The sequence below is a fragment of the Cryptomeria japonica genome, chromosome 6 (genome assembly GCF_030272615.1).
Source record: "Cryptomeria japonica chromosome 6, Sugi_1.0, whole genome shotgun sequence".
Lineage (NCBI taxonomy): Eukaryota > Viridiplantae > Streptophyta > Pinopsida > Cupressales > Cupressaceae > Cryptomeria > Cryptomeria japonica.
The window spans coordinates 258,819,014-258,843,783 of NC_081410.1; positions in this window are offsets into that span (position 1 = coordinate 258,819,014).

Here is a 24,770-nt window from a genome sequence, read left to right on the forward strand (position 1 = left end):
TATTGTGAGGCTAGATTTGGACAGTATCTCCAAGCATCTTTCCCATCGTGGTTTTTCCCATGTTGGGTTTTCCATGTAAATATGGTGTTCTCATGTGCAATGGTGTTGAATACTTTTTAATTTCTATTTTCATTATTGTTGATTTTTTATAAGAAGTATTTTGTTTTCAATGGTGCTCAAGGGTTTTGAGATTTGATTGAATACTGATTCACCCCGTCTTAGTTTTTCGATGTGACTAATAGAAGTTTGATTTGAAATATTGAGGAAAAAATCTTGAAATTAAAACTAGAATAAATTCATAATAACCAATATTACATGTTCAATGTCATTGTGTTATTAGTCAAATATTAATGTTAGAATATATATATTTTTATACAATATTTTGTTATCTAGTTTGTTAGTGTCCCTTAATTAGCTTGTGGGAGATAGTCACAAGTTTTGGGTGGGCATATTTAGTAGGCTAAATGTTGGTTATCCAATTTCTGTTATGGGGTGGTGGATAATTGAAATATAAGTTTGTTTAGTTTTAACCACATGTCTAGCCTATGTTATTTTGTCATATACAAAATATTCCCCTAAGAATCTCTAGTTTATATATTATATTTTGATATAAAAGAGTGAATACTGCTTGGCCTTCATATATTGAAAATTTATAATTGTTATTGAATCAATAATTGTATAATAAATATTATTTTTTTGCTAATATACCTGACCCAGAAGCTACAAAAAAGAATTGAAAAGTTTAGATTACTATTAACCATAAGGCTCACCAAATCCATCTTATTTAACATAATTATATTAAAAACACCCCCATTGTATTTCAAAAAAAAGGGTAGATAATTAGCATGTATTGTAAATATTATTATATTAATATAATATTATAATATAAATACTATTAAATTATGAATGTTGTAAATGATAATTATTTTAATAAATTATTGATGAAGGACAACTCCACCTAACAACAACACAAAAACTGTAAGAGAAAATACTTGATTCCTATTACTCCAATGGAATAGAGCAATGCAATATTCCAAGACTAGCCAAATATTAGCAAATTTTTGTTTTCAAATCTGCAAGTTGGAGCTACAAGCCTTACTACTTAAGCTATATATTGAAGGACTCAACTATGGATGATCAAACAACTATCCCAATCAAAAATTTATAGTACTCGTTGTGTCTCTTGGAAATCTCATGTGCCATCTTGATGAACAACATGTGGTTATCAAGAAAAACAACACATAGACAATAGATGACCCTTCAACTTCCCTAGGAGGGTGCCAAAGGTGGTCTCTCTTCAACATTCCACATTGAGTTCCTAAGGAGGTATCTTTACCCATTTCTCTTTACAACCACCAAGACATGTGTATGCATAACTCTTTCCTTTCCCCAAATCCATGCTAAGGTGACGATTTTCTTAATGAGGTCACAAGGACACACAGAGGATGGTAGATGGTGAGGGCATCCAAGGATATTCGAAGAAACCCCTAGGAATGGAAAATAGGTAGATGTGATGGGAAGTTGTGCCATTTGATGATCATGATTTGGCTCAATTACAAACTTCTGATCATTCTCCTGAATGGGTTGTCAAGGATGGTCGCTAGCGTGACTTGGCTTATGACAAATTCATGTCGGCTTCGTCATATTTTTGCAAATTTATAGGTAATTATATTCCAAAACCTTCACATTCTTATTATAAATCTTTTGTTCCCAAGGCATTAATATTTCAGGGTATTCTAGGTCTTCATCCCGTTGATCACCCAAAGACTCCTTTTAAGCATTTTCATTCCTTTTTTGGTTCTAAAAAACCTAGGAAGCATAGATATGTTTCGCCTCAACCACCATTTGACATTTGTGATGGCTCCTCGTGTTCTGATGGTTTTCCCCCATTAGCTTCTTCTGGATCTCCCTCCCAGGATTGTAATCCTTCCCTCCCATCTTATGTCACCTGGCCAAATAACACTTTGGTTCCAAACCCTCACTTCCTTTCTTCCCTGAATGACATTCATGTTGCTAAACGAGCTCCCTTCCATCCAAATCCACTTCCCCTTAACTCTCCCTCTGCATTTCCAATTCAATAAGGGGTAATCCACATTCTTCTGTGCAGTATAAGATTATATTCCCTGATTACATGATTCAGGACTCTGTGAAGTTATTGCATTCTACTGCCCTCATTGGTAAGCTTCTTTCTCTGGTTTCTTTTGGTAAATTGTTAACATGGGCAAAGTCTAATTGGGATTGTATGAAGGATTTATTTCTATTTGATAAAGATTCTCTATATTTCACTGTGATTTTCAATTTTGAAAAGTATAGGGATTGTGTGCATAGATTTAAAGGGTGGTTTTGTTTTGGGATAGGAATTTTTACCTATGCTTGGTCTCCTCATTTTGATATTCAATCGGCAAAGCCACAATTTATGCCCCTCTGGGTGACTTTCCGAGGTCTTACTTTGGAGTATCGTGATATGTATATGGTTGAAATCCAGGCAAACAAATTGGGCATCTTTATTAAGCATGATTCACTTCCTTTCAAATGAACTCATCTTTCGGTTAGGGTTTGTTTGCTATTAAATCTATCTATACCCATTCCCTCTGAGATTACTATTTTCTCCAAATATGGTGTGTGGATTCAGCCTGTGGTGATTCAAGATTCGATCGCTATTCATTCTTGTGCTTCGTTACTTGGCCATTTCACCTCTCAATGTTGTGGTGATTCTGATGCACCTTTACAAGTTTGTTCAGATTTTTCATCTAATTTTTGCCAATGTTCCCTTTTTAAAATTAAGGATCGTTAGTCTTTAAAGGATCATAATGTTAAGGATTCTACTCCTTTACCTCTTTCTATTACATCTCTCGTTCCTTTTTCTGGATATACAGTATGTGATGTGCCTCTGATGGATTTTAATTTTCTCTACTCTCTAGCCATGTTCTTCTTTGCTCTATCTACCATTCATCAGTTTTGTTTTGTTTCTTCAAACTTGGTTAAGTTTCTTCTTAGTCCTTCTAAGGATTATTGGTCTTCTAAATTTCATTTTGAACTTTTTCTGTTCTCCTCTGTGAGTTTTTTTCAAATTTCTTGTCCTTCGGTTCCGTTTCCAAAATTGTTGTTACCTTTGAATGGTTGCACAAATCATTGCTCTATTAATTCTTCTCCTTGTTCTTCTTTTGTGGGTCTGGCGGATGATACCAAAATTGTTCATAGTTTGATTTTTGATAGTGATTCTTTTTTGCCCATTCCAAGGTCTCCTTCTTCTCTTTCCATTTATGAAGAGAAGATTCAGCTTATTGCTTTAGATATTTTATTTTTAGTTTCTTTTGATCTATTTGATGAGATTGTTGCAAAGGAATTTCCTGAATTTTCTTTTTCTTCTACATCTGCCTCTTCGGGGCCTGTCCATGATGGTTGTCATGTTTCCTCTTCTCAGCTAAATTCAGTTGAAGGTGTGGATGTGAATCTTATTGATAGTCCTTCTTCAACTATTCCTAATGTGTATAGATTTGATTTCTCTCAGAAGTTAGCCTTGGAGAAATCTCCTTATGTTTCCCCCCTATTGTTAAAACTCCTAAGAAGAGGGGTCAAAAACCAAAATTGGCTAAAATCAAGGAGGAGATTGCGGCTGGTATTCAATCCACTATTGTAGAGAAATTTTCTTCCCAAGTCAAAACAAGGAGTGCATGTTGCTCTCCTTGTGATAAATGAGGATTTTATCCTGGAATGTCAAGGGCTTAAATGCCCCTGACAAAAGGGGAAGGATCAAGAAATTTCTTGATTCTTCAAAAGTGGATATCATCTTATTGCAAGAGTCTAAACTTTCTCAAGATTTTTTTGATAACATAATTTCCAAATGGTCCCTTTGGAAAGTTGTTCATGTTCCTTCTTTGGGCGCTTCTGGTGGTCTTATAACTTTATGGAATCCTAAATCAGTCAAAGTTGAGATGTTATCTTTTGCTTCTCATTGGCAGTTGTTAAAGGTTGACTGGTTTGAAGTCTCTTTTGTTCTGTTTAATATTTATGGTCCGACTTCTCCTTCAGATAAAACCGACTTATGGGATTCTTTATCTGAATTGTTTTTACAATATGATGATTTTTTTATTGTGCTTGGGGGTGATTTTAATGCTCTCCTTTCCTCGAATGAAAAAAGAGGGGGTAATCCTACAGCTCAGAAGGTTATTGATGACTCTTCTTCGTTTGTACAAAACAGTGCGTTATTCGATATTTTCCCTTCTAATGGTTCTTTCACTTGGACTAATAGGAGATCTAAATGTCAGATTGCCTCTTGCCTTGATAGATTTCTTATTTCCCTAAACCTACGTTTGAGCAACTTTTCCTTTTCTTCTGAGATTCTTACCTCCTCAGATTATGACCGTTTCCCAATTTTGCTCAATTTTGATAAATTGGATCATGTTCCCTCTGTTAGACCTTCTTTTAAGTTTGAGAAAATATGGTTCACTCATCCTCATTTTCTTTCTTTATTAAAACAATGATGGATAAGTGCTCTATTTTGCAAAGGTACTAAGATGTTTCAATTTTATTCCAAACTAAAATTTGTGAAATCTCAAATTATGGCTTGGATAAATTGGTCTTTAAGAATATTTTTCATGAAAAAGAGGCAGTTGCCAATGATTTGAAGGTTGTTAATGAGGAGATTATTAGACATGACACTAATTCCTCCACTAATGATGCTCAAAAGAAATTGCAAGCTTACTGGGAGATCCTTTGCTCCCGGGTTGAAATCTATTGGCAGCAAAAGTCTCGTGAGGTTTGGCTTAAAGAAGGTGACATGAATACTGCCTTCTTTCAAGCTGCAACCAAGCTTAAAAGAGTTGCTTCTACAATTTTTAGTATTAAGGATTCTATGTCTCATTATGTCCTTAATTCAAATCAGCAGATTAGAGAGGAGGGGGTGTCTTTTTTTAAGGAATTGTTATCTCCTTCTTTTTCTTCTTCCTCTATGGATCATCATGTGGATTTGCTTTTAGATTCTATCCCCTCCCTTGTTTCTCATGATGATAATGACTTTCTTATGAGGCCTTTTTCTTTAGATGAGCTTCATTCTGTTGTTTTTTTCATGGCCCCTGACAAAGCTCCGGGTCCTTATGGGTTTACTATCTTGTTCTTTCAGAAATGTTGGGATTTTATTGGTTTTGACTTATTAATGGCTTTGGAAGAGTCTAGGAGGGGTGGGTATATCCTTAAAAAATTTAACATCACTTATATTGCCCTTATCCCGAAATCTAAGAATCCCCAAAATTTTGCTGAATTTAGACCCATTTCTTTTTGCAACTCTATTTACAAAATCTTCACCAAGGCTATTTATTCAAGACTTAAAATTCCCCTTCCTCATATCATCTCTCCTCAACAAGGAGGTTTTGTTCCGGGTCGAGAAACTCATGAGGGAGAAATTGTTGCTCATGAAACTTTACATTCCATAAATGCGTCCAATATCCCAGCTTTTGTGGTCAAACTTGATATGATGAAGGCTTATGATAAAGTTTGCTGGGCTTTTTTGCTCAAAGTTTTGAGAAAATTTGGTTTCTCTGAAAGCTGGTGTAAATGGATCAAGAGCTGTATTTCTACTGCTTCATTTTCTATCATCATTAATGGAGCTCCCTCTGGATACTTTTCTTCAACCCAGGGTGTTAGACAAGGAGATCCTTTATGTCCTTTCTTATTTATCATTATGGCAGAAGCTTTTAGTTGATTGGTTATTAAGAAAAGGGATCTATGCTTTTGGAAAGGGGTGTTAATTCCCAACTCTAATATTTCAGTCACTCATAACCTTTTTGCCAATGATACACTTTTATTTGGGTCTTCTTCTATTCAAGAGGCTACTCATATTAAATTTATTCTGGATACTTATACTATTGGATCTGGCCAATAGATTAGCCCCCATAAATCCAAGATCTTCGTTTTTAATACTCCTCAGTTGGTGGCTAATAGACTTGTGAATATCTTAGGTTTCCCAGCAGACTCTCTTCCTTCTACCTATTTAGGGATTCCTTTCTTTATGGGATCTACTAAGTCTTCTTTTTGGAATTCAGTTGAGAGACTTAAATCTCATATTTCTGCTTGGAAGGCTAGGTGGTTGTCTCTTTCAGGTAGGATACTTCTCATTAAAACGGTCCTATCTACCATTCCCAATTGCTATATCTCAGTTCTTTAAGCTCCCAGATCAGTCATCTCCCAAATTGAAAAGATTATTCGATCTTTTCTTTGGAAAAATAACATGAAAGAAGATAAAAAAGATTCCATTGATTTCTATGACCAAGATGTCTATTTCCAAGTAAGTTGGTGGTGCTGGGATTCAGGACTTATCTAAAAGAAATAGGGATTTTGGGGGCAAACTAGTTTGGTCTATGTATACTAAGCCCCAATCTTTGTGGTGCCAAATTATGCAGGCTAAGTATTTGGATTCCTAGAATCCTACTAGGATCTTCACAATTTCTAATCCTCCATAGGGGTATGCTATTTGGAACTTTATGATCTCATGTAGGGAAGTGGTCTCTAATTTTCTCTCCTAGCAGGTCAATTTGTGGGAGGATATTCTTTTTTGGAAAGACTCCTAGAATGGCTTTCCCCCTCTTTCGCAGCATGATTCTCTTGCTTCTGTTTCAATTGTTCTTTCTCAATCATGGGGAGTTAGATTGGTTGATTATGTAGATAGTGTTGATCTATTTTCTCACAAGGTCTCATGGAAGGATCCCTCTACTTTGCTATTGTCCTTGCAGGAAATTCAAAATTTTAAATTTGTTTTGCAAGACCGAGTGGCTTTCCTTTCTAACATCAAAGATCAACTTATTTGGCACCCTTCTAAATCAAGAAACTACTCTGTTAAAGAAGGATATTTTTTTGTTCAACACATGGCCAATCAAAATGCTCCTCATCGTGCCTTTTTGTTTTGTTGGAATAATTTAGTATTACCTAAAGCTGGTGTTTTTTCCTGGCTCGCGCTGCAAAATAGAATTTTGACTAGTGATCATCTAGTCAAATTTAATATTGCAACCTCCTTTTCTTGTGTCTTATGTGGTAAATCTCTTGAAGATGTCAATCATCTTTTTCTTCATTGTGAGTTTGCGAGTAGCTGTTGGCATTTTGTCCTCCAAAAGTTATCTCTTTCATTCCCTTTACCTTTATCTTTATGGGACATGTTTTAGTCTTGGCCAGTTTTGTATTCATCTTCTCTATTTGCTTGTTTGTGGTTTATAATTCCCTCTTCAGTCACATGGGCCATTTGGTGGGAAAGAAACAAGGGCATTTTTAGATGTGATTCATCAAATTTATCGGTTGTTCTTGGGACTTTGGAAAGAAGTATTATTGAGAAAGTTAATGCTCATGTTCAGAAATATTTTAATATGAATTCAGAGTTCTCTTCTTGGGATAATTTTATGATCTCTTCTTGGAAAAGTATCATTATTCTTGTATCACCCACCTTTCCAAGGATTCAGAAAACACTTGTAGACATAAATTCCATAAAATTGCATCCTCCTAATGCCCCTTTTTGTAAATTGAATTTTGATGGATCCTCCCGTGGAAAACCTTGGTGATTCAGGAATAGGGATAGTTTTTCGTGATCATTTGGGTTCTTTATTAGCATTAAAAGCTATGCCAATTTCTCCTAGCACAAATAATATGGCTGAGGATTGTGCTCTTTTAGAAGGTCTTGTTATGGCTAAGGATTTTAATTTCAAATACCTTCATATTGAAGGTGATTTAGCTATTGTCATTAATGCTTGCAAGGCAAGAAAAGCTGATAATTGGCATTTTTGATATGTTCTTGAACAAATATGGACTCTTCTTGATATGTTTGAGTGCCTCATCATCTCACATGTTTATTGTGAAGGTAATGCATTGGCTGATTGCCTCGCTAATATGGGTTGTGACAAAACTGTTATTGATTCCTCTCTATTGGGGAGTGATTTGATGAGCTTCCCAAACCTATTAAGTATAGCCTGTAGAGAGTTGATTATTTAATCTTTCTTATTATATGATTGCTCATTTATATGAGTTGATATTCTCTTCTCTCAGTGAGGTATTTCTTTTCATAATTTCATTTGGTTTTGATTTGAAGTACTTTTCTTTACTTGATCATCGACATTCATTAATGATGAGTTGGTTGTTATTGATGTTGTTCATGTGTTTGGTACTCTCTTCTGGTGTGAAATATAGAGATATTTATTTTCACATTGGGAATCCATCCTTCATATGCCATTTAAAGTTTAGCGCAGCGTTGTTTTCATGATTATCTCTGTACGCTGCTTCTTTTGCTTTGTTAGATTTTTTATGATATATCTCCTCTTTCTTTTCATTTATGACATAAACATTTTGGGCTTCATTTCTCTCTAGAATTTCCACATTCACCTCTTCTCCTCTGGCATTTGTCTATAATGGCAGACCGCAGATCTCATGTCATTGGTGTCAGTCATGTTTTGGAACCTTGCGTTTCTTGTAAATTCTCTACATTTTGTAGTATATATATATTTTGGTTGCAGTTGTTTTTTGGTGCAGGGGCATGTCAATTTTGGTTGCATGAGTTCTTTGTTGTAGGGCCTTCAAGATATCTCGTAAATAAGCTTGCATGCTCCTATTCCTTAAAATGAGCTTGCATGCTCCTATTTGTAAATGAGCCAGCATGCTCCTTTGCTGATCTCTATTTTGTAACTAGCTTCGGCTAGAGGATTGTTCACTACTTCTCTTCTATAGTCATGTTGATGAGAAATGACCAGAGTTTTTCTTGCTGGTTCTTTTCTCTGGGAGCTCAGTTTGAACCAGTTTTTAAATATATTATAAAAATTATATATTATTAATAAAATATATCATGGCATTGCCACCTTGCCAAAAAAAATAAAAAAATAAAAATGTGTGCCCACACATGAAAATTATAAATATCATTAGACATAGGCCAAAAATATTAAATACTTTCAATCTATTATGTCCCCTTGGATACTTTCCAAGGTACATGGAGACCTATATATGGTTGCATTTATTTTAATTCTCCCAACCTTTGCTAAATTCAGAATGAATATTATTTTTGGGTGATGCAAGATTTCTCTACACCCATCCAGATAATCTTGTATTAGACACCTAGGGTAGGAAAATGGAGTTGGGTGGTAGAGCCACCCTTTTAGATTTCCAACCCCATCACTGTAATGTTTGAACCTCTAATTGGTTGTCTTCCTCCTCTTCTAGCACCTAGTCAAAGCAAGCACCCTCCTGTTTTGATAACTTTGATCTTAAATCTTCTTCCTCAATGTGGAATAAAATACACCATAACTAGATATCATCCTCAAAATGTTGCTCCACTTAGCATTCCTTCTCATCTCACCACTCAACATTCTTCTTCTCATCTTCTTCTTCATGGATTTGAACCCACCCAAGTCTAGCCATCTCCACTAAATGCATTTTGCAATCTCCTTTGCACTCACAACCTCAACATAAACCTCTCTACCATCCTTTTTATTTACAACCAACCTCTCTATTCTTGACTGCTCCATGCTCTCCATCATCCCCATGCCCTCCAAAGTACATTTAACAACTCCTATTGCATCTTCATCTTTTTTTCCTCTATCTTTTCTACAACATAACCCATGATTGCAATAGATTTCTTTAATTCTTTCATTCCTTCATAAAATCATGATCCTTTATCTTAAATTGATGTGAGCCATTTTGCTTCTACTAATGAAATCTCATCCATTATTGCAACCCTTTCTTCACCTTTCTCTTCTACTGTAGAGATTTCCAGGCCTTTTCAAAGACTTCCCTCTATTACAATCTCTTTAGGTTCATCTTCAAATAAGATATTTATTCTTATAACATCCTCATCTTCATTGATCTTCATATTAAATAAGGTACCCTCAAATTCTATCTTCATTTTTGCTACAACCTCTTTGATCTTATCCTCTATGCCTTTCAATGGACATGTCTTTGCAACAAACTCTTCTCCATCTCCATCAAATATTGGAACTTCCAAGTCCTCTCCTACAACCTTTTTTTTGTGACACATACAAGGCACTCTATTGCATCTTTCTTCTTTCCTACAATCAAAACATTATTAGAAAGAAAATTACTCACACCTCTATTTTTCTCTACTTTTCTCTTCCCATTTTTTTGTTGTTATATCATTCAGTTATTGTTGCATCTCTATCATAAATTATCTAATCTTATTTCTATTTTCACAAGCATAGGATTCCTCAAAATCTATCCAATAAAAAGTGTCATTTTCTTCTTCCTCTTTTCCATCTTTAACTTCTTGAATCTTTTACACTCTCATGTCCTAGTGTAAAATAGCTCATGCTTGATGATTTGTTTACACACTTAGGAACCTCATTCCATAGTTCCTCTTACCAACACCCTCAGGTTCTAGTAAAAAATACCACACATTTGGTTCTCTACTTTCACACTTAAGAAAAATTGCTCCACAACTTCTTTACATAGCTCTTGTTGTAATTTTCTCATACACACACTCTACTACAAATTCTAGTGCAAGACTGGCTCATGTTTGATGCTCTTTCTGCATGCTTAGGAACACTGGTCACACACTCTACCCATAGATCTTGGTGTAATATTACCTCACATTTGACATTTTGTCTACATTCTTAGGAACATTAGGTTTGATACCATGATGTAGGTAAAATCCACCCAACAACAATAATGTAACAACAACAAAAAAATCAAGAGAAAATACTTACCTCTTATCAATCCAATGAAATAGAGAAATATAATATTCCAAGACTTAAAAAATATTAGCCAAATTTACCTTTCAAATTTTCAATCTAGAGATACAAGCCTTGCTACTTAAGCTATGTATTGAAGGACTCAACTTTGAATGACCAAACAACTAGCCCAAGCCCAAATTTATAGTGTTCTTTGCACCTCTTAGAAATCCCATGTGCCCTCTTGATGAACAACATATGACTATCAATAAAAGAAACATGTAGCCAATAGAGGACTCTTCAATTTTCCCAAGAGGACACCTAAGTTGGTGTCTCATTAATTTTACAAAGTGAGCACCTAAGGAGGTGTTTTTTCCCATTTATCTTTGCAACCACAAAAACATGTGTATGCATAACTCTTCCCCTTTCCCAAATTCATGCCAAGATGGACATTTTCTTGATTTTTCATTATAAATAAGAGAAATATGTACCTACATATGAAAATTATAATTTCCTTTAGACAGAGGAATAAAATATTAAATAATTATAACCCCCTATCTCCACTTGGACACTTTTCAAGGTACATGGAAACCTATAGATGGTTGGAAACCTATTTTAATTCTCCTAACCTTAACTCAATTAAGAGTAAACAATATTTTTGGGTGATGCAAGATTTCTCTACATTCATGGATGTTCTTGCTTTAATTATTATATAATTTTAATAAATAATTATTGCAACTATTATCATACAAATTAATTTATGGGCCTAATAATGTTCTTGTGGAAACTTGGTTGTGATGTTGTAGGGATTTGAGGATTGGCAAGAAGGCGGTAGTTTTTTTCTTCTATTGTGTAGTGACTCTCCTTGATTCATCCTTTATGAGAGGATGTGATAAATACTTTTGGATTTATTCATGTCCTTGATGCCTCATGTTTCATTCTTAATATTGATATTCTCTTTGATAATAGTGGATTCATTATGATTACTATGTTGACTCAAAGATCTAGTGTGATTATTGAAATTAGGACTATTTAGGACATGTGGTTCATGGTTATCTCTTATTATGATTTATCTTGTGCTAGACATTTCATATTGATAGATGCGACACTATGGAATTAAGTGGTTGACAATATATTCAGGACTGTATTAATGAGGGATTTAGGATTGGTGATTTATATGCACTCATTTTGCATGTGAGGTTTATGTTTGCTCATGATAATATGATGCTATCTTTTTATGTACTAACCTCAATTCATGTTTATATTGGGTAACGATGATGAAGATGATGCTATGTTTTTCATGATTGTTTTACTACTGTGTTTGTGAAAGAGATGATGCCATACCACTTGTCATGAGAATGATATTACGTTGTGATTCTCTTTCACCTATCTGATTATTTTATATTATATATACATTGTTGTGTGTACATTGGTGGTTATAAGTTTGAAGGTACTAGACATTGACTCCACCTGGCTCCACAGGTTTGAGTGTGTCTTTATCTCAATGGCAAGTTGATTGGAGGTGACATGAGATTTCATTCTATACTCTAGGTTTGGTTGGTATCCTATCAGTTGGTGTCTTGGTTAGAATTACAATGTTAGCGTCATGCGGCATTTCATGTTACCCTATGCGAGGTTGCCTTGAGGATTTGTGATTATTAATTAAATTATTAACTAATTAATTAGTTTATATAGTTTATTAATATTAAATTAAATTAATATTTGTCATTTATATTATGCATGAAAGATTATTTATGTTATAAGTATGTGGGAAATATTAGTGGTATTGAGTTTAAATTATATTGGCTGGAGTATTTATATTTATTCGTACATTTAATTATTTATTATTTATTTATTTATTATGGGCTTATCTATTTATTGGTTATTTATTTGTTATTATTTATTTACTTACCTCTTGTTATGATTGGCCCATTTGGGAGTTGTTCTTGTGAGATATTATTATTTAATTCTTTATTTATTTATTTATATTATTTTGTAGTTTACCAATTATTGGGCTTTTGATTTATTTATTTTATTTATTAGTCCCTTCTATTTTATTTATTGGGTAATGGGTTTATTTATTATTTATAATTGTTTAATCTTTTACCCATTTATTTACCATTTACTTTACTTACTCTCTCTTATTATTGGCTATGAGATTTGGAGATTGGGATAATATTATTTTATATTATCTTGTTTTTAATTTTCGAGATGGTTGGTAGGAGATATTATATTTTGGATTATTTTGATTGGCTGGAGAGGTTGTATAATTCTTGGTTAATTTTTATTTCTTTGGAGATTTGTGTTTGTCAAGGGATTGCTTGGCTAGAGGAATTTTCTGATAATTATAGTTTGGGGAAATAATTTTTGTGTATTGATTTGGCTGGGAGATTGTTTTGGATTTATTGAGCTTTGATTTCATGTGGGTTGTGGATTTGGCATGGATGTGAATCTCTGCAACGATTTTTCATTCCACAACTTCTATTTTTCAGGTCAGAGGAAATTTAACCTTCACATTTTAATTTGAAAAGCTTGTCTTCTCTATGCGTATGAGAGAAATTTGGGGCATACTGTGTGATTAAATATATATTTGGGAAATTAATATGTGCTATAGTTTTATTTATTAAAATTTTGAAGTTTCCCAGACATGCCTTGTTGTGAGTTTTGGGTCTTTTGAATTATATGTCTTGGGAACTATTGATTTCTTTTCTTGTGAGGGAGCTGGTTGCTTATCCTTTTTTCGCATTTGGAATTCTACCTAGTGATGTTGTGGAAATGTTATTTTGTGTTTTAGGATGTTGTGAGTTTTTGCCTATGGAAAGTTTTTGTGTGTGATTGGGAGGATTATATGCTTTTATTGTGGAGTTTTGACTCATTTTTTATTTTTGTAACTTTATTTCATTTGGAATTCGTCTTTTATTGGTGTATTTGGCTTGGGCTTATGCATATATTTTATTTTCAGACTTAGTTGATTTCCTCTATGTCATTTTTGAGTCTTTTAACTCTTTTGTTTCATATGTGCTAGTGTATTGGGTATACACACTAGACTATATGTTGAATGCACCATTGTTTGTAACATATGTGCTAAATTGTTTATGAGATACGCCGATCTGTGGCACATAGACACTGGAAAATGTCTTATATGCATTGTTTCATGTCTTGTATGCATCAACTAATATGTTGTATGCGTTGTGTTGGGTCTAAAATCAACAGATTGCATAGGTTCTAAGGAAATGCCAACTCCTATGGTTAAACCCTCCAATTGACTTGGCCAACTTATAGAGAAAACTGATTCAAATTTTACTCTCTCACTTTAGGCTCTGCAGGACCTAGGCGGGTATACCTATTCACTGAATGTCTCCAATAACCAATGCTTTTTATAGCAGATTTATTATCCTAATCTGATATCTCCTGATCTTGAAATGGCATAAGTTCCTTGAATGGAGATATAGCAGATGAGTTCAAGATTGTTGTTGTAATAATTATTTGTTTTGTGTTTCTTAATTACTTCTATTGCTGTTAAAATAATCAATGATGAATAAATCGATGAGTGCAATCTGTAATTAGCCAGTGCCTTCTTCACTGTTAGGGCTACAGAGTCATTGCACTTTTCTTCAAGACTTATGGTGCGAACCTGTGAGACAGTTTTTTAATTCATCCCTTTATGAACCTATCAGTTATTATTTCTTTTGAAACCAAATAAATGCTTATATCATATGTTGATTGAGTGAATTTAACCCTACCCTTAAGGGACCAGTCAATTAAGCTCCGCAAGGAACAATTACAATCCGCAAGAAAAACTTTTGTTTCAATATTATGATACAAAGCATGGATTTGATCTCAAGAACATGAATAACCTTATCCTATCAGACAATATCATAGACGATTGCCAAAAGAAAATGAAATGATCCGTAACACATATGCAGAGAAATAATTTATCAGAATTTGTATTCCATTATGGTTCGTATATAGAAGACTTACAAGCTGTTAGACATCGCTATCTTGACCTTAATTCCTCCCCTACATTACAAAAATCATTCTCATATATATATGAGGATGAAAGCTTTTCATGAAGAGACACGACTTTTCGAAACACTAATCATTAGTTTGAGTGTTTCTAACAAACTTAAGCAAAAAGAGATTTAGAAGTCCTAAATGATGAATGTAGTCATCATTCTTGAAGGTTTTGATTCGAGCACTCTGTTTCTTCAATTCATCTCCCTGCGACAGATACTTGAATATCATCTAGTTGACAGTAGGGGCCATATCCTTACTTTGATCTATTTCTGACAAGGCCCAATCCTTGACGCTGATAAGCTCTTTTCGCAAGTCTTCCAAGGATATCACTTCTCCTTCTTTGTAAACAGAGGGCATTCCAACAGGTTTCTCATCATCCAATTCCTTCAGATCTCTTCTCAGCGTATCTTCAAGTTTAACATGATTCTCCATATACGCAGTCCCCTTAGTTTTTTCTTCTGGTGTCATGGCATCTATATTATTCAGTACTTCATGCAGTCGTGCTTTTAATCTCTCATGCTCTATTAACGCCTTTATTGTTCCACTATATACTTTCCAATATGGTTCAACCTGCAAGAGCATGGTGTTAAACCGATGTCCTATGATATCATTGACCAGTTTGTCCATCCTTTGTTGGATACCTTCTGCGTGTTTATTGGCCTTTTCTGCTTGATATTTCCAGTACAGAGAATCAGAGACATCGTCCAAGCTACGTCCCGTAGGGTATGCGGTGTACTCGCTTATAGGAGTCCCTGTCTCTAGTTGCAATATTTTTGCTTGCAACTTTTGATTCTCCTCTTTAGACTTTTCATACAACCCCTTATATGTGACGTTCTCTCTGACCAAAAATTATGTCTAGTCCAAGTTCAATCTAGCAACATCCAAGTTGAGTTTAACAGTGACCCTAGGGTCAGTTTTTCCAACCTGATGAACCATGAGGTGTCCAAAGGTTTCTTCAATGTCTACAATGATAGGCCTCTTCCCCTTTGGATATAATGCCCATTGTAGGAGAGCTTTCTTGTCTGGATCATATCCAGAGCCTAGGAACAATTTATCTATCTCCTGAGGCAACACCTGTTGATTCAGGTCTTGTTTTTTCAAGAACCCGTCGAATAAAAGTGCTGAGTTTATATCCCAACCAGAAAAGATGATTACACCGGCCTCTTTTAGTAATTTCCTCCCTCTCTCAAGAGTCATATCTTTCATGAGGACATCAATCTCATCCTGCAATTTCTTCATCTGTTCTTCCTCTGGTCTTCCAGCAATGCTTCGTTTTACATGAGCTCCTTTGTATTGGTATAAAAATGAGAGAAATTCCCTAGAAGAGGCGAATCCATCATCAACAACAAAATCTTCATGTTCAGTCATCCTTATATCGACGACATCCTTAATATTGATTTCACCAGTGTCCATATTCATTTCTGCTTCGAAACCAGGAGGATAATCTTCTCTAGGAGAATCAGTAGGGATACTACTAGCAGTCAATTTTGGTGACATGTGAGCTAAGGGTTGACTATCCTTCTCAGTATTAATGAAATGAAGGAATTGCGAGGGCACTCTATGCATGATCTCTGCTTCATGTTGAAGCAGCCTTTTAGCCACTTCCAAAGGATCTTAGAGATTTCCAATTAGATCTCCATCTATCATTCCCCTTGCCCTTTTCCATTTGTAGGCCTCCCAAACTAACTCACTCTTTTCTCTCAAAGCTTTGGCCTCTTCTCTTTCAAGATTCTTAATCAGATCATCTGGCATTTTGGCCACATGTATTCCAGCTTTGAGTTTTTGTGATGCTCTGGTAGCTCTTATATATCCTTTAGGATCAAAGTTCTCTCTAGGCTCACCCAGAGTCATGCCATAGTAGTCTAACTTGTTCTGCAGTAAATGATAACTTTTTGAACTTTTAACAATGAAATCAGAGAAAACCAATAAACCTGGAACGATGGATTGTTTACCAAAATCTGTTAAGTGTTTAGCACTGACAATAGACAATTGTCTTATGATCTCCAAGCTAGCCACCCTGTTTGGCACTGTAATTGGAAGCATGTGGGGTTTCCCCTCATATCCAAATATCCTGATTTCTATGTGATTATCATGGCAATACCAATCACCCCAATTATGTTCAATCTGTGACTCTGGAGAGAAGTCCTTTGGTCTGAGGAATCTCTTGATTTCAGGGGACAAAGTGTAATCCCTGTGTTGCCCAAAAGCTGCACTAAGGGGTTTCACAAAATATTCTTGAAAGTGCCAGTACTGGTTGTTCATGAACCTTTGGTCCCATGCAGAAACCCATAACTGAACTGGTTTCTTCAGACCATTCTTGTCGTAAGATCTAATGCAGAAATCATCTGACCAGAAGTTAATCTCTTGTCCACAATAAAGAATGATATGCATTAACAAGGAGTATAATGAAAAATGAATATTCACAAGGTCCCCTTTCAATTTTTCCAACCCATGATTTAAGGCATCTGCAACATAAGTGGCAAAATCAAATGACCTAGGGTCTTTTGACTGTAAGTCAGCACACAGAACCATAACCCCAATATCCATGAGTGGATGAGCCTCTAGGCCTAGTACTTGGGCTGCAGCATAATATGTATATTTGAAATATGGATGGAAGCGGTTGACATCAAACGACACTTTGTCATCTTTGCTAAACGGAACAAATGACCCACCCACTTTTGGCCTGTGAATAGGTATCCTCCAAGTCCTGTAAATGTTTTCCAAACTAAAGAATTCTTGTGAAAGTTTCTTCATATCGATACTCTCCTCCACCTCCTAGTCTAAATCAAACACCATATCAATAGTTTGTTTATTAATCACCACTAATGGATTCCCTCTGTAATCACATATGGTTTTGGTCCTCAGGTTATAACAATCTACCAGAGCTTTCATTAATTCTACATCTACAAACACGTTCGGGACTACCAATTTGCCTAAGTTCTTCTTCCATAGATTACTTATGGGTTCAAGAGCATCCCTTCTTTTGTAACTAAATAAGAATAACTCATGTCCTCTGATTTCAGTCCAAATGTCTCCTAGATTTTCAAATCTATCCTCCAATCCTTCTTCTTCACTTTTTGATCTTTTTGGACCTTACACTAGATGAGGGACACTGGTCTAACAAATCCAGAGTCAGAGCTCTCCCTTCCTTCTTTTGTCTTTTGGGCTTCTCTTCAGGGTTTAGCTCTTTTCCTTTCCTACTCTTTTTAGAAGAAGAAGATGAAGGTTCCATGATTACAGCAAATACGAGAGACAACACTTACTTGGAGAAATGCCCAGCTCTTTTGATTGTCGTTCGCAAGTTTCCGCAAGTTCTTCACAATTTTGAGTCTTTTAGCATTGATCTGGTTCTTATGAAAATTCAATCAGTTCAACTGTAATCGTATGGGCAACTTGTTCACGGTTAATGTTCTGCATCTACAACGGCTACTCAAGTGTTTAAACTTAATTGCAGATGTGACATTCCTCACTTGGGCCTTTAACTCTTTCGCGGGAAGTACAGTTCGATCAAAGTGATCATATTTCAAGTTATCGATGAAACCCTTGTCTTCGGCCGAGTGTTTAAATCTTTCATCGAAAGCCCATTCCCTTCGATACTATTCTTTCGATGAGTAGCCCATGTCGAGAAGCCACCTTCAAGACTCATCGAAATCATTCTCTCATCAATAGACCTCTTTTTCGATAAGTCACTCGCACGTTTCATCGAAATCATTCTTTCGATGAGTTCCTTTCTTCGGTGAAGGCTCATGTATGTTCATCGACATTCCTTTTTCATCGATATCCTCCTTTATCGATGAAACACCTTTGCTTTTGTTCGACATTATGTCATCGATGAAAACTTGCATTTCGATGAATGCTTTATGAGTTTCTTCGGTAATGATATTCCTTCGAAATTACCTTTTTGCCTTTTTGCCTTTTGTTTCTTACCTTTTCGATGAAACTTGGAGTATCGATGAGTGATTTTTTTTTATATTCATCAAAGGTGACTTTTTGCCGAAATATTTCTGCTTGGTACCTTATGTACTTTGTTTCGATGAAAATACTCTTTCGATGAAGCTTCTTTTGAAATGCTCGATACAATTTGCTGGCCGAAAAATCTTTTAGTCTTTACACCTATGGAAATATATATTTTTTTATATATATTTTTTTATTTTCAAATATAGTGTCCAACAGCGGCTCTGACTGAGGATGGAGGCATATTGAATATGTCTTCAAGAATTCAGAATCTCTGGTTAGCACAGATATATGATGGTATTTAGAATGGAAATGGATCCTAATCTACTGTACATGTGATATAGTATGTTCAGAAAAAGAAGTTCTTTAAGAATTGCCCATGTACTGGCAATTCTTGGACCTCCCCTATTGTGTTTTGAAGCAAATAAGAATCCTCCCCTTTTTTATCTAGGATCACATATGGGCCGATCCATAAGGCTTCAAATTTACCATGCTTGCCTTTGTCTTGACTCCTGGAATTCCACATTAAAACCCAATCACCTACACAAAATTTTCTATTTGATGTCCTCTTGTCATATAACTTCTTCATTTGATTTTGAATCCTGACATTCTGCTTTTGAGCTTCTGCCCTGACTTCATCAAGTTCTACTAACTGCATTATCCTTTCTTGTGATGGATCTTCAACATCTATCTCTTCTTGAGTCATGAATCTATATACAGGCAAGAGATTATCCAAAGGTAGTTTGGCCCTTTTGCCATAAACCAATTCAAATGGAGACTTTCCTGTAGATTTCTTCACAGTTATCCTATCTGCCCACAGTGCAAGATTCAACTTTGAATCCCATGCTTTTTTGTTCTGTCCCAACATCTTTTTGATGATCTTTAGGATATTCTTGTTGCTAGATTCAGCTTGTCCATTCCCTTGAGGGTGGTAGGGAGAAGAATGTGATATCTTAATGCCATATTCTCCACAAAAAGTGTTGAACTCTTCTGATCTAAAGGACATGCCATTGTCTAAGATGATCCTTGCAGGGACACCGAATCTAGAAATAATGTTTTCCATTAAGAATTTTATCACCACTTTGCTAGTGGCCTGTCTGGTGGGTATTGCCTCCACCCATTTGGTAAAATAGTCTGTAGTGACCAATATCCATCTGTGTCCTCCACTAGATTTTTCTGATATTTCCCCTATAAAGTCTATTCCCCATTGTTGAAATGGTTCCTCAGCCAACATTGGTCTCAATGGGAGTGATCCTTGATACTTTGTTTTGTTTGAGAACTTCTGACAAGCTTCACACTTTCTGACATATCTATAAGAATCATTGAAGACACATGGCCAATAATATCCAGCTCTCAATATTTTATGTGCTGTAGTCTTGGCTGAGAAATGACCACCACAAACCCCATCATGCATTTCATGAAGAACTTTGTCTGCCTGGTAGTTGTCTAGACATAATAACAATATCCCATCTCTATTTTTCCAATATAAGTCCCCATTGATAATCACATATCTTGCTGATTTTAGCTTCAAAGCTCTCTTCTGACTATCGGTCATACCATCTGGACATTTCAAGTGCTTAAGGTAATACATGATATCAGTGTACCATGCTGTTCTCTCAATACTGAAGTTAGCTTCTTCCCATCCAACTTGATTCACACCAGATTCCTCAATTTCAGTTCCTGTCATGAGTTTGGCCAACCCTTGTCCTTTGATAACCTGTGAAATTTTGAGCTCAATGTTAAATTCTTGTATCTGATTGATCCATTTGCATCTTTTGCCCGTGACCTCAGTCTGTCTGAAGATATCTTTTACTTCTGCATTGGGGACATAAGCTATAACTTCAGCCCCTACTAAGTATGGTCTAAATTGTTTCACTGCTTTGACCAAAGCATAGGCTTGCTTTTCGTTCAGTTCATATTTTACTTCTGAAGGGCTCAAAGACTTGCTAAAGTATGCAATGGGCTGTTCATACCCCTCTGAATTCTTCTGTAACAACACTGCTGCTATAGTGTGACAAGAAGCGAATGAGAATATTATAAAAGGTTTACCAAAATCTGAGGAAATTAATACTGGTGCCTCGGAAATTGCCCTTTTGATTGCCACAAAGGAATCCATTGCTTCTTCGGTCCAATCTATCTGGGCCTCTTTTTTTAACACCCTCACTATAGGTTTTACTATGTCTACAAAATTCAAAATAAATCTTCTCACAAAATTAATTTGTCCCAAGAATGATTGAATGTCTTTGATAGTTCGGGGGATGGGAACCTCATTAATAGCTGCTACCCTTTCAGGGTCAATTCTTACTCCCTCCTTGGATACTATGTGTCCAAGTAATTTTCCCTCTTCAACACCAAAGTGGCATTTTTTAGGATTCAAGGAAATCCCATATTCTAAGGCCCTTTTAAATATCTTTTCAAGGTGTTCACAGTGATCATCAGCTTTCTTTGAGTATGCAGTCAGATCGTCTTGGTATACTACCATGATTACATCAATCAATTCTGCAAAAGCCACATCCATTGCCCTTTGAAAAGTAGCTCCAGCATTGGTCAATCCAAATGGCATTCGTGCATAGACATAAGTGCCCCATGGAGTTGTGAAGGCTGTCTTATATTTTTCAGTTTCTCTAACTTTCACCTGATTGTAACCTAAAAATCCATCCATCATAGACAGCAACTCACACCCTGTTACCTTCTACAGCATGTTATCCATATTTGGCAATGGATAATTATCCTTTAGAGATGATATGTTTAAATTCCTAAAGTCTACACATAATCTAATATCCCCATTTTTCTTCCTAACTGGTACCAAGTTAGAAACCCATGTGGAATATCTGCATGGTTCAATTATTCCCGCGTCTTTCATCTTTATAATCTCTTCCCTCATTTTTGGTAACAATGTTGGATTAATAAGTCTTTGCTTTTGTCTGAATGGTTTAGCTTCTGGTTTAAGTGGTATCTCATGTTGAAAGAGATCTTCCCTGTAAGCTTTGAGATCTTCATAAGACCATGCAAACACATGTTTGTATCTTTTTAGCAACATTATCAGTTGTTGCCTCATAGCAGGAGTTAATTTTTTTCCAATAAAAACATTTCTGGGGGCTCCTTCATTCCCTAGGTTGATTTGTTCAACATCACTCTCTTTAACAGCTGACCCTTTGGTTTCAATCACATCTTGAGCATTAAAAGTTCTTTCTAATGCTACTAGGCCTTTTGGCAATTTATTTGACTTTAGTTGTATAATTTCATGTCCAAATAAAGTTTCCTTACCTTCAGTTTTTTCCACAAAGTCATTAAAATTTATAGCTTGAGCCTGATAATGATCAACACACTGTAAGAAGTTCAGCAAATCTGCATCATCTTGAAACACTTGCCAATTATACAAGTTGTTAGGAACATATGGTCTTACTTTCATCTCTACTTCATATATCCTAGTTAGCGTTATATCATTGCCTTTTAATGCAATATTTGCTAAAAAATCTACCATGATGTTCTTCAACCTATCTATCCAGTTTATCTAAAAAGCATCAAAAAGCTCCATGGTATCCCATACAACATTCCTGTATTGTTTCAGTCTTAAGTGTTTTGAGGCATATTTTTCCTTTACTTGTGAGACTATCAGTTGTGAATCACCAAAGACGCTTATCAATTTGATTCCATGTTTGACTGCTATGTTAAGACCAGTGAGTAGGGCTTCATATTCGGCAATGTTATTTGTACACTCAAATAACAACTTGAAAGAATATTTGTAAGTTTCCCCTGTGGGTGAAATAAAAAGGATTCCAGCCCCACTTCTTTCCTTGCTACAAGACCCATCAAAGAACATTTTCCATATTTGATCATCCTTTTTAGTTAGACATGACTCAATGGGGATCCACTCTTTAAATTTAGGTTTTGTTAACTGTACCTGGAAGTTGTCCATGTCAGTTTGTAAAAAACATATTTGGTTCACTGTTTCTTCCATGTCTTCTATGATATATGTGGACCGGGGTTCCCTGTCAATCTTTATTTCCTGCCCATTGACTGGAATCGTAGCATATGACAAATCCTACTGTACATATCCACCAATTAGATTCGACCATTGTCTAGACAACAACATTCCATAGTTTGGAGGAACATCTACCACTATAATATATGTTTTATATGATGCTTCCGGACAGGCCGCCAATCTGAACTCTACATCCTTCATGATACCAACCACCGGGACTGATCTATTATCCATGGCATAGCATTTCCCAAAGGTAGTATCAACTTTCAATCCCAGTTCTTTCATCACCCCAACAGGCATGACATTTATGGCTACTCCTGAATCGATCATACAATTCTTTATTTTTTTTTTGTTTATCACCAAAGTAAGATAAAATGGGTCTACCTGTGTTGGGCTTTTAGTTATAGTGGACCCTAAATATATAACTGGGGCCATTTGTTCATTATTGTCACTTGTTGGGACCTCTTGTTTCTATTCATTAACTTTTTCTTCTTGGACACCTAAAATCATCTCCAAAGTTTTTTCTCTATACTCAGGAAACCTCATTATTTCCATCAATGGAACAGAAACTTTTAATTGTGTTAATGTAGTTGAGATATCAAATGAGGTAGAGTGTTGTGATGAAGGGAGTTTTACTGTTTCTTCCTTTTGAACATCAGGACCCTTCTTATTATTCTTTGGTACAACCTCCTTAGTCATAGCTCCTTTGTTTATTTGCTTGAGTGTCTCATTAGTTTCTTTCATAAAAGACTAGTAGGTTTACCTTGCTCTGGATTCACCACCCTATTCCTTAAATCATAGGTCCTTTTTGCTTGTGCAATGGCATAAGCTGTAATTCTTCTTTTTCTTCTTCAGTAGGGATTCTGAGCTTAACACTTTCATTTTTGCTGGTGGTCACAGGTAAGACAGAGCATTGATCAATATTCATGGAATCTGACCTTCCTTCCTGACTAAATGATATCATATTAACAGTTGAATCATCCACATGTTCTTCATAACTATCCTCCTCCTCTTGCAATCCTTTTGCTACTGCACACAAAGAAGAAGCATGTGGCATATTGCAAGCGTAACACCACATGTCATCATCTTGAGTATAATTTACTGTTCTTTTTAAAGGATCTGGAATTTGTTGATTATCTCTATGGTTCCTGTCTACTGGTTTCCCATCCTTCCATGTAGTGTTATAAGGCATATCATGCAGTCTGGGCCTCTCAGGACGGTAGTATTGTTGTTTTTCTGTTTTGTTCACTCTTACAAATAAATCTTTCAGGGCATTTAAAACTTTGTCCAGCTTATCTTCATCTCTATTAGCCTTGGGTGCTCTAGGATTGTACAACCTTGCATCCTCTCTTTTTCCCACTTTACTAGCAGCCTTTCTGTTGTTTTATATAACAATGGCATCTTTCATAACATCCCGGAGGTCTCTGGGATTTCTGGTTCTCAGCTCATAGTTTGTTTTACTGTCATAAGCATTGATATAATACAGAATGCTCACCTCGGGTACTGGTTCCATCCTATTGGGGATTTTGTTTAGAACCCTGTTAAATCTTTTGTTAAAATCTATCACTGATTCATTTTGCTCCTTCTTTATACTGATGATTTCGTGCAAAGCAAACTCAGGGCTATTATGGTCTCCATACTGCTCAAGGAACAAATCTTTGAATCCTGCAAGATCTCTAATGGATGCATCAGGCAACGTCCTAAACCAATCTCTTGCATCTTCTATTAATGATTGCATAAACAACCTGATCTTGACATCTTCATATGGTAACCCAAAATCCTCAATTACTGCATCAAAGGCTTTACAATGAGCCTCACCTGAAACTGCATTACTTCCTGTGAATCTTGGTATGGCTGTCCTGATTTCATTTGGGATAGGATATGGGTACACCATCATTCCTGAAAAATCAAACTGCCTCATTTGCTCCATATTTATTAGTCCATGCCCTCCATGAGGATTCCCAAAGTTTTGGTTCATATTACCATATAAGGGTATTTGATTTTGATAAGGAAGAGGGTATTGATTCTGGTGTTGATATTGAAACTGATTAGGGGGTGGATGTTGGTTATGAAATTGACCAGGAGGTGGGTACAAATTATGAGTAGTGAAGTTTGTATGCGAATTTGGCTGGACTGGTGGTGCACTTGATTGCACATGATCATCC